The sequence below is a fragment of the Triturus cristatus genome, chromosome 2_2, assembly GCF_964204655.1.
Source record: "Triturus cristatus chromosome 2_2, aTriCri1.1, whole genome shotgun sequence".
In the NCBI taxonomy this organism is placed as follows: domain Eukaryota; kingdom Metazoa; phylum Chordata; class Amphibia; order Caudata; family Salamandridae; genus Triturus; species Triturus cristatus.
In genome coordinates, this window is record NC_140582.1 from 175365820 (window position 1) to 175382316 (window position 16497).

The following is a 16497-nucleotide window of genomic DNA, read 5'->3' on the forward strand; positions in this document are numbered from 1 at the left end:
CAGTGGTATTCGGGCAGTGAAGGGGGTCATGCAGGGGTGGTGTTTCAGGGTTTAGGTCAGTGGTGTTCGGGCAGTGTAGGGGGTCATTCTGGGGGTGGTGTTTCAGGGTTTAGGGCAGAGCAGTGGTGTTCGTACAGTATAGGGGTAGTGCTGGGGGTGGTGTTTCAGGGTTTAGGGCAGTGCAGTGGTGTTCGGGCAGTATAGGTGGTCATGCAGGGTGTGGGGTTTCAGGGTTGTGGGCAGTTTAGTGGTGTTCGGGCAGTGAAGGGGGTCTTGCTGAGGGTGGTGGTTCAGTGTTTAGGGCAGTGCAGTGGTGTTCGGGCAGTGTAGGGGGTCTTGCTGGGGGGTCGTGTTTCAGGGTTTAGGGCAGTGCAGTGGTGTTCGGGCATTTTAGGGGGTCATGCAGGGGTTGGTGTTTCAGGGTTTAGGGCAGTGCAGTGGTGTTCGGCAGTGAAGGGGGTCATGCAGGGGTGGTGTTTCAGGGTTTAGGTCAGTGGTGTTCGGGCAGTGTAGGGGGTCTTGCTGGGGGTTGGTGTTTCAGGGTTTAGGGCAGTGTAGTAGTGTTCAGGCAGTGCAGGGGGTTTTGCATGGGGTGGTGTTTCATGGTTTAGGGCAGTGCAGTGGTGTTCGGGCAGTGAAGGGGGTCATGCAGGGGTGGTGTTTCAGGGTTTAGGGCAGAGTTGTGGTGTTCAGGCAGTGTAGAGGGTCTTGCTGGGGGTGGTGTTTCAGGGTTTAGGGCAGTGCAGTGGTTTTCGGGCAGTGTAGGGGTCATGTGGGGGGTGGTGCTTCAGGATTTAGGGCAGTGCAGTGGTGTTCGGGCAGTGTAGGGGGTTGTGCTGGCAGTGGTGTTTCAGGAGTTTAGGGTAGTGCAGTGGTGTTCAGGGAGTGTAGGGGGTTGTGCTGGGGCTGGTGTTTTAGGGTTTAGGGCAATGAAGTTGTGTTGAGGGGGTGCTGGGGATCTTGCTGGGGCTGGTGTTTCAGTGTTTAGAGCAGCGCAGTGGTGTTGGGGCAGTGTAGGGGGTCGTGCTGGGGCTGGTGTTTCAGATTTAAGGGCAGTACAGTGGTGTTCGGGCAGTGTAGGGGTTGTGCTGGCGGTGGTGTTTCAGGAGTTTAGGGTAGTGCCGTGGTGTTCGGGCAGTGTAGGGGATCATGCGGGGGTGGTTTTTCAGGGTTTAGGGTAGTGCAGTGGTGTTCGGGCAGTGTAGGGGGTCATACACGGGGGTGTTTCAGGGTTTAGGGCAGTGGAGTGGTGTACGGGCAGTGTAGGGGGTCATGCAGGGCATGGTGTTTCAGGGTTTAGGGCAGTGCAGTGGTGTTCGGGCAGTGTAGGGGGTAGTGCTGGGGCTGGTATTTCAGGGTTTAGGGCAGTGCAGTGGTGTTTGGGTAGTGTAGGGGGTCGGGCTGGGGCTGGTGTTTAAGGGGAAAGGGCAGAGCAGTGGTGTTCGGGCAGTGTAGGGGGTCGTTTTTGGGCTGGTGTTTCAGGCCTTACGGCAGAGCAGTGGTGTACGGGCAGTGTAGGGGGTCGTGCAGGGGTTGGTGTTTCAGGGCTTAGGGCAGTGCAGTGGTGTTCAGGCAGTGGAGGGGGTCGTGCAGGGGGTGGTGTTTTAGGGATTTGGGCAGTGCAGTGGTGTTTGGGCAGTGTTGGGGTGTTGCTGGGGGTGGTGTTTCATGGTTTAGCGCAGAGGTGTTCGGCAGTGTAGGGGAACTTGCTGGGGGTGGTGCTTCAGGGTTTAGGGCAGTGCAGTGGTGTTCGGGCAGCGTAGGGGGTCTTGCTGGGGGTGATGTTTCAGGGCTTAGGGCAGTGCAGTGATGTTCAGGGAGTGTAGGGGTTTGTGCTGGGGCTGGTGTTTCAGGGTTTAGGTCAGTGAAGTGGTGTTCAGGGGATGCTGGGGGTCTTGCTGGGGCTGGTGTTTCAGGGTTTTGGGCAGTGCAGTGGTGTTGGGGCAGTGTAGGGGGTCGTGCTGGGGCTGGTGTTTCAGGGATCAGCGCAGTGGTGTTTGGGCAGTGTAGGGGGTCATGCTGGGCTGGTGTTTCAGAGTTAAGGGCAGTGCAGTGGTGTTTGGGCAGTGTAGGGGGTCGTGCTGGGGGTGGTGTTTCAGGGTTTAGGGCAGTGCAGTGGTGTTCAGGCAGTGTAGGGGTTGGTGCTGGGGCTGGGGTTTCAGGGTTTAGGGCAGTGCATTGGTGTTCAGGCAGTGTAGGGTGTCGTGCTGGGGCTGGTGTTTCAGGGTTTAGGGCAGTGCAGTGGTGTTCGGGTAGTGTAGGGGTTCGTGCTGGGGCTGGTGTTTCAGGGATTAGTGCTGAGCAGTGATGTTCGGGCAGTGTACGGTGTCGTGCTGGGGCTGGTGTTTCAGGGTTTAGGACATAGCAGTGGTGTTTGGGCAGTGTAGGGGGTCATGCTGAGGGTGGGGTTTCAGGATTTAGGGCAGAGCAGAGGTGCTTGGGCAGTGTAGGGGGTCATGCTGGGGGTGAGGTTTCAGAATTGAGGGCAGTGCAGTGGTGTTCGGGTAGTGTAGGGGTTCATGCTGGGGCTGGTGTTTCAGGGTTTAGGGCAGTGCAGTGGTGTTCGGGCAGTGTAGGGGGTCATGCTGAGGGTGGTGGTTCAGGGTTTAGGGCAGTGCAGTGGTGTTCGGGCAGAGTAGGGGGTCTTGCTGGGCGGTGGTGTTTCAGGGTTTAGGGCAGTGCAGTGGTGTTCAGGCAGTGTAGGGGGTCGTGCAGGGGGTGGTGTTTCAGGGTTTAGGGTAGTGCAGTGGTGTTCGGGCAGTGAAGGGGGTCATGCAGGGGTGGTGTTTCAGGGTTTAGGGAAGTGTTGTTCGGGCAGTGTACGGGGTCTTGCTGGGGGTGGTGTTTCAGGGTTTAGGGCAGTGCAGTGGTGTTCGGGCAGTGTAGGGGGTCTTGGTGGGGGGTAGTGTTTTGTGGTTTAGGGCTGTGCAGTGGGGTTTGGGCAGTGTAGGGGGTCATGCAGGGGGCGGTGCTTCAGGGTTCAGGGCAGTGCAGTGGTGTTCGGGCATTGAAGGGGGTCGTGCAGAGGTGGTGCTTCAGGATTTAGGGCAGTGCAGTGGTGGTCGGGCAGTGTAGGGGGTCTTGCTGGGGGTGGTGTTTCAGGCTTTTGGGCAGTGCAGTGGTGTTCTGGCAATGTAGGGGGTCTTGCTGGGGGGTGGTGTTTCGGGGTTTAGGGCAGTGCAGTGGTTTTGGACAGTGTAGGGGGTCATGCAGGGGCGTTGTTTGCAGTGGTGTTCGGGCAGTGCAGGGGGTTGTGTTTCAGGGTTTAGGGCAGTGCAGTGGTGTTCGGGCAGTTAAGGGGGTCATGCAGGGGTGGTGTTTCAGGGTTTAGGGCAGAGTTGTGGTGTTCAGGCAGTGTAGAGGGTCTTGCTGGGGGTGGTGTTTCAGGGTTTAGGGCAGTGCAGTGGTTTTTGGGCAGTGTAGGGGTCGTGTGGGGGGTGGTGTTTCAGGATTTAGGGCAGTGCAGTGGTGTTCGGGCAGTGTAGGGGGTTGTGCTGGCAGTGGTGTTTCAGGAGTTTAGGGTAGTGCCGTGGTGTTCGGGCAGTGTAGGGAATCATGTGGGGGTGGTGTTTCAGGATTTAGGGTAGTGCAGTGGTGTTCGAGCAGTGTAGGGGGTCATACACGGGGGTGTTTCAGGGTTTAGGGCAGTGCAGTGGTGTTCGGGCAGTGTAGGGGGTCGTGCAGGGTTTGGTGTTTCAGGGTTTAGGGCAGTGCAGTGGTGTTCGGGCAGTGTAGGGGGTAGTGCTGGGGCTGGTGTTCCAGGGTTTAGGGCAGTGGTGTTTGGGCAGTGTAGGGGGTCGGGCTGGGGCTGGTGTTTCAGGGTAAAGGGCAGAGCAGTGGTGTTCGGGCAGTGTAGGGGGTCGTGTTGGGGCTGGTGTTTCAGGCCTTAGGGCAGAGCAGTGGTGTACGGGCAGTGTAGGGGGTCGTGGAGGAGTTGGTGTTTCAGGGCTTAGGGCAGTGCAGTGGTGTTCAGGCAGTGGAGGGGGTCGTGCAGGGGGTGGTGTTTTAGGGATTTGGGCAGTGCAGTGGTGTTTGGGCAGTGTTGGGGGTCTTGCTGGGGGTGATATTTCAGGGTTTAGGGCAGTGGTGTTCGGGCAGTGTAGGGGAACTTGCTGGGGGTGGTGCTTCAGGGTTTAGGGCAGTGCAGTGGTGTTCGGGCAGCATAGGGGGTCTTGCTGGGGATGGTGTTTCAGGGTTTAGGGCAGTGGTTTTCAGGCACTGTAGGGGGTCTTGCTGGGGTGGTGTTTCAGGGTTAAGGGCAGTGCAGTGGTGTTCGGGCAGTGTAGGGGTTTGTTCTGGGGCTGGTGTTTCAGGGTTTAGGGCAGTGCAGTGGTGTTCAGGCAGCGTAGAGGGTCGTGCTGGGGCTGGTGTTTCAGGGGTTAGGGCAGTGCAGTGGTGTTCAGGGAGTGTAGGGGGTTGTGCTGGGGCTGGTATTTCAGGGTTTAGGGCAGTGAAGTGGTGTTCAGGGGTTGCTGGGGGTCTTGCTGGGGCTGGTGTTTCAGAGTTTTGTGCAGTGCAGTGGTGTTGGGGCAGTGTAGGGGGTCGTGCTGGGGCTGGTTTTTCAGTGTTTAGAGCAGCGCAGTGGTGTTGGGGCAGTGTAGGGGGTCGTGCTGGGGCTGGTGTTTCAGATTTAAGGGCAGTGCAGTGGTGTTCGGGTAGTGTAGGGGGTTGTGCTGGCGGTGGTCTTCCAGGAGTTTAGGGTAGTGCCGTGGTGTTCGGGCAGTGTAGGGGATCATGTGGGGGTGGTGTTTCAGTGTTTAGGGTAGTGCAGTGGTGTTCGGGCTTTGTAGGGGGTCATACACCGGGGTGTTTCAGGGTTTAGGGCAGTGCAGCGGTGTTCGGGCAGTGTAGGTGGTTGTGCAGGGCATGGTGTTTAGGGTGTAGGGCAGTGCAGTGGTGTTCGGGTAGTGTAGGGGTTCGTGGTGGCGCTGGTGTTTAAGGTATTAGTGCTGAGCAGTGATGTTCGGGCAGTGTAGGGTGTCGTGCTGGGGCTGGTGTTTCAGGGTTTAGGACATAGCAGTGGTGTTTGGGCAGTGTAGGGGGTCGTGCTGAGGGTGGTGTTTCAGGATTTAGGGCAGAGCAGTGGTGCTTGGGCAGTGTAGGGGGTCTTGCTGGGGGTGGGGTTTCAGGGTTGAGGGCAGTGCAGTGGTGTTCGGGTAGTGTAGGGGTTCGTGCTGGGGCTGGTGTTTCAGGGTTTAGGGCAGTGAAGTGATGTTCGGGCAGTGTAGGGGGTCATGCTGAGGGTGGTGGTTCAGGGTTTAGGGCAGTGCAGTGGTGTTCGGGCAGAGTAGGGGGTCTTGCTGGGGGGTGGTGTTTCAGGGTTTAGGGCAGTGCAGTGCTGTTCGGGCAGTGAAGGGGGTCGTGCAGGGGGTGGTGTTTCAGGGTTTACGGCCATGCAGTGGTGTTCGGGCAGTGAAGGGGGTCATGAAGGGGTGGTGTTTCAGGGTTTAGGGTAGTGCAGTGGTGTTCGGGCTTTGTAGTGGGTCATACACCGGGGTGTTTCAGGGTTTAGGGCAGTGCAGTGGTGTTCGGGCAGTGTAGGTGGTTGTGCTGAGGGTGGTGTTTCAGGATTTAGGGCAGAGCAGTGGTGCTTGGGCAGTGTAGGGGGTCTTGCTGGGGGTGGGGTTTCAGGGTTGAGGGCAGTGCAGTGGTGTTCGGGTAGTGTAGGGGTTCGTGCTGGGGCTGGTGTTTTAGGGTTTAGGGCAGTGAAGTGGTGTTCGGGCAGTGTAGGGGGTCATGCTGAGGGTGGTGGTTCAGGGTTTAGGGCAGAGCAGTGGTGCTTGGGCAGTGTAGGGGGTCTTGCTGGGGGTGGGGTTTCAGGGTTGAGGGCAGTGCAGTGGTGTTCGGGTAGTGTAGGGGTTCGTGCTGGGGCTGGTGTTTTAGGGTTTAGGGCAGTGAAGTGGTGTTCGGGCAGTGTAGGGGGTCATGCTGAGGGTGGTGGTTCAGGGTTTAGGGCAGTGCAGTGGTGTTCGGGCAGAGTAGGGGGTCTTGCTGGGGGGTGGTGTTTCAGGGTTTAGGGCAGTGCAGTGCTGTTCGGGCAGTGAAGGGGGTCATGCAGGGGGTGGTGTTTCAGGGTTTAGGGCCATGCAGTGGTGTTCGGGCAGTGAAGGGGGTCATGCAGGGGTGGTGTTTCAGGGTTTAGGGAAGTGTTGTTCGGGCAGTGTACGCGGTCTTGCTGGGGGTGGTGTTTCAGGGTTTAGGGCAGTACAGTGGTGTTCGGGCAGTGTAGGGGGTCTTGGTGGGGGTGGTGTTTCGGGGTTTAGGGCAGTGCAGTGGTGTTTGGGCAGTGTAGGGGGTCGTGCAGGGGGGCGGTGCTTCAGGGTTCAGGGCAGTGCAGTGGTGTTCGGGCATTGAAGGGGGTCGTGCAGAGGTGGTGCTTCAGGATTTAGGGCAGTGCAGTGGTGGTCGGGCAGTGTAGGGGGTCTTGCTGGGGGTGGTGTTTCAGGGTTTAGGGCAGTGCAGTGGTGTTCTGGCAGTTTAGGGGTTCTTGCTGGGGGTGGTGTTTCGGGGTTTAGGGCAGTGCAGTGGTTTTGGACAGTGTAGGGGTCATGCAGGGGCGGTGTTTGCAGTGGTGTTCGGGCAGTGCAGGGGGTGGTGTTTCAGGGTTTAGGGCAGTGCAGTGGTGTTCGGGCTGTGTAGGGGGAGGGGCTGGGGCTGTGGTTTCAGGGTTTTGGGCAGTGCAGCGGTAATCGGGCAGTGCAGGGGGTCGTGCTGGGGCTGGTGTTTCAGGGTTTAGGGCAGTGCAGTGGTGTTCGGTTAGTGTAGGGGGTCATGCTGGGGCTGGTGCTTCAGGGTTTAGGGCAGAACAGTGGTGTTCGGGCAGTATAGGGGGTCATTCTGGGGGTGGTGTTTCAGGGTTTAGGGTAGAGCAGTGGTGTTCGGACAGTGTAGCGGTAGTGCTGGGGGTGGTGTTTCACTCTTTAGGGCAGTGCAGTGGTGTTTGGGCAGTGTAGGGGGTCATGCAGGGCGTGGTGTTTCAGGGTTTAGGGCAGTTTAGTGGTGTTTGGGCAGTGAAGGGGGTCTTGCTGAGGGTGGTGGTTCAGGGTTTAGTGCAGTGCAGTGGTGTTCAGGCAGTGTAGGGGGTCTTGCTGGGGGGTCGTATTTCAGGGTTTAGGGCAGTGCAGTGGTGTTCGGGCAGTGTAGGAGGTCGTGCAGGGGTTGGTGTTTCAGGGTTTAGGGCAGTGCAGTGGTGTTCGGGCAGTGAAGGGGGTCATGCAGGGGTGGTGTTTCAGGGTTTAGGTCAGTGGTGTTCAGGCAGTGTAGGGGGTCATTCTGGGGGTGGTGTTTCAGGGTTTAGGGCAGAGCAGTGGTGTTCGTACAGTATAGGGGTAGTGCTGGGGGTGGTGTTTCAGGGTTTAGGGCAGGGCAGTGGTGTTCGGGCAGTATAGGTGGTCATGCAGGGTGTGGTGTTTCAGGGTTTAGGGCAGTTTAGTGGTGTTCGGGCAGTGAAGGGGGTCTTGCTGAGGGTGGTGGTTCAGGGTTTAGGGCAGTGCAGTGCAGTGGTGTTCGGGCAGTGTAGGGGGTCTTGCTGTGGGGTCGTGTTTCAGGGTTTAGGGCAGTGCAGTGGTGTTCGGGCAGTGTAGGGGGTCATGCAGGGGTTGGTGTTTCAGGGTTTAGGGCAGTGCAGTGGTGTTCGGCAGTGAAGGGGGTCATGCAGGGGTGGTGTTTCAGGGTTTAGGTCAGTGGTGTTCGGGCAGTGTAGGGGGTCTTGCTGGGGGTTGGTGTTTCAGGGTTTAGGGCACTGCAGTAGTGTTCAGGCAGTGTAGGGGGTTTTGCATGGGGTGGTGTTTCATGGTTTAGGGCAGTGCAGTGGTGTTCGGGCAGTGAAGGGGGTCATGCAGGGGTGGTGTTTCAGGGTTTAGGGCTGAGTTGTGGTGTTCAGGGAGTGTAGGGGGTTGTGCTGGGTCTGGTGTTTCATGGTTTAGGGCAGTGAAGTGGTGTTCAGGGGATGCTGGGGGTCTTGCTGGGGCTGGTGTTTCAGGGTTTTGGGCAGTGCAGTGGTGTTGGGGCAGTGTAGGGGGTCGTGTTGGGTCTGGTGTTTCATTGTTTAGAGCAGCGCAGTGGTGTTGGGGCAGTGTAGAGGGTCGTGCTGGGGCTGGTGTTTCAGATTTAAGGGCAGTGCAGTGGTGTTCGGGCAGTGTAGGGGGTTGTGCTGGCGGTGGTGTTTCAGGAGTTTAGGGTAGTGCCGTGGTGTTTGGGCAGTGTAGGGGGTCATGCAGGGCGTGGTGTTTCAGGGTTTAGGGCAGTTTAGTGGTGTTCGGGCAGTGAAGGGGGTCTTGCTGAGGGTGGTGGTTCAGGGTTTAGGGCAGTGCAGTGGTGTTCAGGCAGTGTAGGGGGTCTTGCTGGGGGGTCGTATTTCAGGGTTTAGGGCAGTGCAGTGGTGTTCGGGCAGTGTAGGAGGTCGTGCAGGGGTTGGTGTTTCAGGGTTTAGGGCAGTGCAGTGGTGTTCGGGCAGTGAAGGGGGTCATGCAGGGGTGGTGTTTCAGGGTTTAGGTCAGTGGTGTTCGGGCAGTGTAGGGGGTCATTCTGGGGGTGGTGTTTCAGGGTTTAGGGCAGAGCAGTGGTGTTTGTACTGTATAGGGGTAGTGCTGGGGGTGGTGTTTCAGGGTTTAGGGCAGTGCAGTGGTGTTCGGGCAGTATAGGTGGTCATGCAGGGTGTGGTGTTTCAGGGTTTAGGGCAGTTTAGTGGTGTTCGGACAGTGAAGGTGGTCTTGCTGAGGGTGGTGGTTTAGGGTTTAGGGCAGTGCAGTGGTGTTTGGGCAGTGTAGGGGGTCTTGCTTGGGGGTCGTGTTTCAGGGTTTAGGGCAGTGCAGTGGTGTTCGGGCAGTGTAGGGGGTCATGCAGGGGTTGGTGTTTCAGGGTTTAGGGCAGTGCAGTGGTGTTCGGGCAGTGAAGGGGGTCATGCAGGGGTGGTGTTTCAGGGTTTTGGTCAGTGGTGTTCGGGCAGTGTAGGGGTCTAGCTGGGGGTTGGTGTTTCAGGGTTTAGGGCAGTGCAGTACTGTTCAGGCAGTGTAGGGGGTTTGCATGGGGTGGTGTTTCATGGTTTAGGGCAGTGCAGTGGTGTTCGGGCAGTGAAGGGGGTCATGCAGGGGTGGTGTTTCAGGGTTTAGGGCAGTGCAGTGGTTTTTGGGCAGTGTAGGGGTCGTGTGGGGGGTGGTGTTTCAGGATTTAGGGCAGTGCAGTGGTGTTCGGGCAGTGTAGGGGGTTGTGCTGGCAGTGGTGTTTCAGGAGTTTAGGGTAGTGCCGTGGTGTTCGGGCAGTGTAGGGGATCATGCGGGGGTGGTGTTTCAGTGTTTAGGGTAGTGCAGTGGTGTTCGAGCAGTGTAGGGGGTCATACACGGGGGTGTTTCAGGGTTTAGGTCAGTGCAGTGGTGTTCAGGCAGTGTAGGGGGTCGTGCAGGGCTTGGTGTTTCAGGGTTTAGGGCAGTGCAGTGGTGTTCGGGCAGTGTAGGGGGTAGTGCTGGGGCTGGTGTTCCAGGGTTTAGGGCAGTGGTGTTTGGGCAGTGTAGGGGGTCGGGCTGGGGCTGGTGTTTCAGGGTAAAGGGCAGAGCAGTGGTGTTTGGGCAGTGTAGGGGGTCGTGTTGGGGCTGGTGTTTCAGGCCTTAGGGCAGAGCAGTGGTGTACGGGCAGTGTAGGGGGTTGTGCAGGAGTTGGTGTTTCAGGGCTTAGGGCAGTGCAGTGGTGTTCAGGCAGTGGAGGGGGTCATGCAGGGGGTGGTGTTTTAGGGATTTCGGCAGTGCAGTGGTGTTTGGGCAGTGTTGGGGGTCTTGCTGGGGCTGGTGTTTCAGGCCTTAGGGCAGAGCAGTGGTGTACGGGCAGTGTAGGGGGTCATGCTAGGGCTGGTGTTTCAGGGCTTAGGGCAGTGCAGTGGTGTTCAGGGAGTGTAGGGGGTTGTGCTGGGGCTGGTATTTCAGGGTTTAGGGCAGTGAAATGGTGTTCAGGGGTTGCTGGGGGTCTTGCTGGGGCTGGTGTTTCAGTGTTTAGAGCAGCGCAGTGGTGTTGGGGCAGTGTAGGGGGTCGTGCTGGGGCTGGTGTTTCAGATTTAAGGGCTGTGCAGTGGTGTTCGGGTAGTGTAGGGGGTTGTGCTGGCGGTGGTCTTTCAGGAGTTTAGGGTAGTGCCGTGGTGTTCGGGCAGTGAAGGGGTTCATGTGGGGGTGGTGTTTCAGGGTTTAGGGTAGTGCAGTGGTATTCGGGCAATGTAGGGGGTCATACACCGGGGTGTTTCAGGGTTTAGGGCAGTGCAGTGGTGTTCGGGCAGTGTAGGTGGTTGTGCAGGGCATGGTGTTTTAGGGTTTAGGGCAGTGCAGTGGTGTTCGGGTAGTGTAGGGTGTCGTGCTGGGGATGGTGTTTCAGGGTTTAGGACATAGCAGTGGTGTTTGGGCAGTGTAGGGGGTCGTGCTGAGGGTGGTGTTTCAGGATTTAGGACAGAGCAGTGGTGCTTGGGCAGTGTTGGGGGTGGGGTTTCAGGGTTGAGGGCAGTGCAGTGGTGTTCGGGCAGTGTAGGGGTTCGTGCTGGGGCTGGTGTTTCAGGGTTTAGGGCAGTGCAGTGGTGTTTGGGCAGTGTAGGGGGTCATGCTGAGGGTGGTGGTTCAGGGTTTAGGGCAGTGCAGTGGTGTTCGGGCAGAGTAGGGGGTCTTGCTGGGGGGTGGTGTTTCAGGGTTTAGGGCAGTGCAGTGGTGTTCGGGCAGTGTAGAGGGTCGTGCTAGGGCTGGTGTTTCAGGGCTTAGGGCAGTGCAGTGGTGTTCAGGGAGTGTAGGGGGATGTGCTGGGGCTGGTATTTCAGGGTTTAGGGCAGTGAAGTGGTGTTCAGGGGTTGCTGGGGCTCTTGCTGGGGCTGGTGTTTTAGAGTTTTGGGCAATGCAGTGGTGTTGGGGCAGTGTAGGGGGTCGTGCTGGGGCTGGTGTTTCAGTGTTTAGAGCAGCGCAGTGGTGTTGGGGCAGTGTAGGGGGTTGTGCTGGGGCTGGTGTTTCAGCGTTAAGGGCAGTGCAGTGGTGTTCGGGTAGTGTAGGGGGTTGTGCTGGCGGTGGTCTTTCAGGAGTTTAGGGTAGTGCTGTGGTGTTCGGGCAGTGTAGGGGATCATGTGGGGGTGGTGTTTCAGGGTTTAGGGTAGTGCAGTGGTGTTCGGGCAGTGTAGGGGGTCATACACCGGGGTGTTTCAGGGTTTAGGGCAGTGCAGTGGTGTTCGGGCAGTGTAGGTGGTTGTGCAAGGTATGGTGTTTTAGGGTTTAGGGCAGTGCAGTGGTGTTCGGGTAGTGTAGGGTGTCGTGCTGGGGCTGGTGTTTCAGGGTTTAGGACATAGCAGTGGTGTTTGGGCAGTGTAGGGGGTCGTGCTGAGGGTGGTGTTTCAGGATTTAGGACAGAGCAGTGGTGCTTGGGCAGTGTTGAGGGTGGGGTTTCAGGGCTGAGGGCAGTGCAGTGGTATTCGGGTAGTGTAGGGGTTCGTGCTGGGGCTGGTGTTTCAGGGTTTAGGGCAGTGCAGTGGTGTTCGGGCAGTGTAGGGGGTCATGCTGAGGGTGGTGGTTCAGGGTTTAGGGCAGTGCAGTGGTGTTCGGGCAGAGTAGGGGCCTTGCTGGGGGGTGGTGTTCCAGGGTTTAGGGCAGTGCAGTGGTGTTCGGGCAGTGTAGGGGTCGTGCAGGGGGTGGTGTTTCAGGGTTTAGGGAAGTGTTGTTCGGGCAGTGTACGGGGTCTTGCTGGGGGTGGTGTTTCAGGGTTTAGGGCAGTGCAGTGGTGTTCGGGCAGTGTAGGGGGTCTTGGTGGGGGGTGGTGTTTCGGGGTTTAGGGCAGTGCAGTGGTGTTTGGGCAGTGTAGGGGGCCGTGCAGGTGGGCGGTGCTTCAGGGTTCAGGGCAGTGCAGTGGTTTTCGGGCATTGAAGGGGGTCGTGCAGAGGTGGTGCTTCAGGATTTAGGGCAGTGCAGTGGTGGTCGGGCAGTGTAGGGGGTCTTGCTGGGGGTGGTGTTTCAGGCTTTAGGGCAGTGCTGTGGTGTTCTGGCAGTGTAGGGGGTCTTGCTGGGGGGTGGTGTTTCGGGGTTTAAGGCAGTGCAGTGGTTTTGCACAGTGTAGGGGGTCATGCAGGGTGCAGTGTTTGCAGTGGTGTTCGGGCAGTGCAGGGGGTGGTGTTTCAGGGTTTAGGGCAGTGCAGCGGTGTTCGGGCTGTGTAGGGGGAGGGGCTGGGGCTGGTGTTTCATGGTTTAGGGCAGTGCAGTGGTTTTCGGTTAGTGTAGGGGGTCATGCTGGGGCTGGTGTTTCAGGGTTTAGGGCAGTGCAGTGGTTTTCGGTTAGTGTAGGGGGTCATGCTGGGGCTGGTGGTTCAGTGTTTAGGGCAGTGCAGTGGTGTTCAGGCAGTGTAGGGGATCTTGCTGGGGGGTCATATTTCAGGGTTTAGGGCAGTGCAGTGGTGTTCGGGCAGTGTAGGAGGTCGTGCAGGGGTTGGTGTTTCAGGGTTTAGGGCAGTGCAGTGGTGTTCGGGCAGTGAAGGGGGTCATGCAGGGGTGGTGTTTCAGGGTTTAGGTCAGTGGTGTTCGGGCAGTGTAGGGGGTCATTCTGGGGGTGGTGTTTCAGGGTTTAGGGCAGAGCAGTGGTGTTTGTACAGTATAGGGGTAGTGCTGGGGGTGGTGTTTCAGGGTTTAGGGCAGTGCAGTGGTGTTCGGGCAGTATAGGTGATCATGCAGGTTGTGGTGTTTCAGGGTTTAGGGCAGTTTAGTGGTGTTCGGGCAGTGAAGGGGGTCTTGCTGAGGGTGGTGGTTCAGGGTTTAGGGCAGTGCAGTGGTGTTCGGGCAGTGTAGGGGGTCTTGCTGGGGGGTCGTGTTTCAGGGTTTAGGGCAGTGCAGTGGTGTTCGGGAAGTGTAGGGGTTCGTGCAGGGGTTGGTGTTTCAGGGTTTAGGGCAGTGCAGTGGTGTTCGGCAGTGAAGGGGGTCATGCAGGGGTGGTGTTTCAGGGTTTAGGTCAGTGGTGTTCGGGCAGTGTAGGGGGTCTTGCTGGGGGTTGGTGTTTCAGGGTTTAGGGCAGTGCAGTAGTGTTCAGGCAGTGTAGGGGGTTTTGCATGGGGTGGTGTTTCATGGTTTAGGGCAGTGCAGTGGTGTTCGGGCAGTGAAGGGGGTCATGCAGGGGTGGTGTTTCAGGGTTTAGGGCAGAGTTGTGGTGTTCAGGCAGTGTAGAGGGTCTTGCTGGGGTGGTGTTTCAGGGTTTAGGGCAGTGCAGTGGTTTTCGGGCAGTGTAGGGGTCGTGTGGGGGGTGGTGGTTCAGGGTTTAGGGCAGTGCAGTGGTGTTTGGGCAGTGTAGGGGGTCTTGCTGGGGGGTCGTATTTCAGGGTTTAGGGCAGTGCAGTGGTGTTCGGGCAGTGTAGGAGGTCGTGCAGGGGTTGGTGTTTCAGGGTTTAGGGCAGTGCAGTGGTGTTCGGGCAGTTGAGGGGTGTCATGCAGGGGTGGTGTTTCAGGGTTTAGGTCAGTGGTGTTTGGGCAGTGTAGGGGGTCATTCTGGGGGTGGTGTTTCAGGGTTTAGGGCAGAGCAGTGGTGTTCGTACAGTATAGGGGTAGTGCAGGGGGTGGTGTTTCAGGGTTTAGGGCAGTGCAGTGGCTTTCGGGCATTGAAGGGGGTCGTGCAGAGGTGGTGCTTCAGGATTTAGGGCAGTGCAGTGGTGGTCGGGCAGTGTAGGGGGTCTTGCTGGGGGTGGTGTTTCAGGCTTTAGGGCAGTGCAGTGGTGTTCTGGCAGTGTAGGGGGTCTTGCTGGGGGGTGGTGTTTCGGGGTTTAAGGCAGAGCAGTGGTTTTGGACAGTGTAGGGGGTCATGCAGGGGCAGTGTTTGCAGTGGTGTTCGGGCAGTGCAGGGGGTGGTGTTTCAGGGTTTAGGGCAGTGCAGTGGTGTTCGGGCTGTGTAGGGGGAGGGGCTGGGGCTGGGGTTTCAGGGTTTTGGGCAGTGCAGCGGTGTTCGGGCAGTGCAGGGAGTCGTGCCGGGGCTGGTGTTTCAGGGTTTAGGGCAGTGCAGTGGTTTTCGGTTAGTCTAGGGGGTCATGCTGGGGCTGGTGCTTCAGGGTTTAGGGCAGAACAGTGGTGTTCGGGCAGTGTAGGGGGTCTTGCTGAGGGTGGTGGTTCAGTGTTTAGGGCAGTGCAGTGGTGTTCAGGCAGTGTAGGGGGTCTTGCTGGGGGGGTCGTATTTCAGGGTTTAGGGCAGTGCAGTGGTATTCGGGCAGTGTAGGAGGTCGTGCAGGGGTTGGTGTTTCAGGGTTTAGGGCAGTGCAGTTGTGTTCGGGCAGTGAAGGGGGTCATGCAGGGGTGGTGTTTCAGGGTTTAGGTCAGTGGTGTTCGGGCAGTGTAGGGGGGCATTCTGGGGGTGGTGTTTCAGGGTTTAGGGCAGAGCAGTGGTGTTCATACAGTATAGGGGTAGTGCTGGGGGTGGTGTTTCAGGGTTTAGGGCAGTGCAGTGGTGTTCGGGCAGTATAGGTGGTCATGCAGGTTGTGGTATTTCAGGGTTTAGGGCAGTTTAGTGGTGTTCGGGCAGTGAAGGGGGTCTTGCTGAGGGTGGTGGTTCAGGGTTTAGGGCAGTGCAGTGGTGTTCGGGCAGTGTAGGGGGTCTTGCTGGGGGGTCGTGTATCAGAGTTTAGGGCAGTGCAGTGGTGTTCGGGCAGTGTAGGGGTTCGTGCAGGGGTTGGTGTTTCAGGGTTTAGGGCAGTGCAGTGGTGTTCGGCAGTGAAGGGGGTCATGCAGGGGTGGTGTTTGAGGGTTTAGGTCAGTGGTGTTCGGGCAGTGTAGGGGGTCTTGCTGGGGGTTGGTGTTTCAGGGTTTAGGGCAGTGCAGTAGTGTTCAGGCAGTGTAGGGGGTTTTGCATGGGGTGGTGTTTCATGGTTTATGGCAGTGCAGTGGTGTTCGGGCAGTGAAGGGGGTCATGCAGGGGTGGTGTTTCAGGGTTTAGGGCAGAGTTGTGGTGTTCAGGCCGTGTAGAGGGTCTTGCTGGGGGTGGTGTTTCAGGGTTTAGGGCAGTGCAGTGGTTTTCGGGCAGTGTAGGGGTCGTGTGGGGGGTGGTGGTTCAGGGTTTAGGGCAGTGCAATGGTGTTCGGGCAGTGTAGGGGGTCTTGCTGGGGGGTCGTATTTCAGGGTTTAGGGCAGTGCAGTGGTGTTCGGGCAGTGTAGGAGGTCATGCAGGGGTGGTGTTTCAGGGTTTAGGGCAGTGCAGTGGTGTTCGGGCAGTGAAGGGGGTCATGCAGGGGTGGTGTTTCAGGGTTTAGGTCAGTGGTGTTCGGGCAGTGTAGGGGGTCATTCTGGGGGTGGTGTTTCAGGGTTTAGGGCAGAGCAGTGGTGTTCGTACAGTATAGGGGTAGTGCTGGGGGTGGTGTTTCAGGGTTTAGGGCAGTGCAGTGGTGTTCGGGCAGTATAGGTGGTCATGCAGGGTGTGGTGTTTCAGGGTTTAGGGCATTTTAGTGGTGTTCGGGCAGTGAAGGGGGTCTTGCTGAGGGTGGTGGTTTAGGGTTTAGGGCAGTGCAGTGGTGTTCGGCCAGTGTACGGGGTCTTGCTGGGGGGTCGTGTTTCAGGGTTTAAGGCAGTGCAGTGGTGTTCGGGCAGTGTAGGGGGTCGTGCAGGGGTTGGTGTTTCAGGGTTTAGGGCAGTGCAGTTGTGTTCGGGCAGTGAAGGGGATCATGCAGGGGTGGTGTTTCAGGGTTTAGGTCAGTGGTGTTCGGGCAGTGTAGGGGGTCTTGCTGGGGGTTGGTGTTTCAGGGTTTAGGGCAGTGCAGTAGTGTTCAGGCAGTGTAGGGGGTTTTGCATGGGGTGGTGTTTCATGGTTTAGGGCAGTGCAGTGGTGTTCGGGCAGTGAAGGGGGTCATGCAGGGGTGGTGTTTCAGGGTTTAGGGCAGAGTTTTGGTGTTCAGGCAGTGTAGAGGGTCTTGCTGGGGGTGGTGTTTCAGGGTTTAGGGCAGTGCAGTGGTTTTCGGGCAGTGTAGGGGTCGTGTGGGGGGTGGTGTTTCAGGATTTAGGGCAGTGCAGTGGTGTTCGGGCAGTGTAGGGGGTTGTGCTGGCAGTGGTGTTTCAGGAGTTTAGGGTAGTGCCGTGGTGTTCGGGCAGTGTAGGGGATCATACGGGGGTGGTGTTTCAGGGTTTAGGGTAGTGCAGTGGTGTTCGAGCAGTGTAGGGGGTCATACACGGTGGTTTTTCAGGGTTTAGGGCAGTGCAGTGGTGTTCAGGCAGTGTAGGGGGTCGTGCAGGGTTTGGTGTTTCAGGGTTTAGGGCAGTGCAGTGGTGTTTGGGCAGTGTAGGGGGTAGTGCTGGGGCTGGTGTTCCAGGGTTTAGGGCAGTGGTGTTTGGGCAGTGTAGGGGGTCGGGCTGGGGCTGGTGTTTCGGGGTAAAGGGCAGAGCAGTGGTGTTCGGGCAGTGTAGGGGGTCGTGCAGGGGTTGGTGTTTCAGGGCTTGAAGCAGTGCAGTGGTGTTCGGGCAGTGGATGGGGCCGTGTTGGGGCTGGTGTTTCAGGCCTTAGGGCAGAGCAGTGGTGTACGGGCAGTGTAGGGGGTCGTGC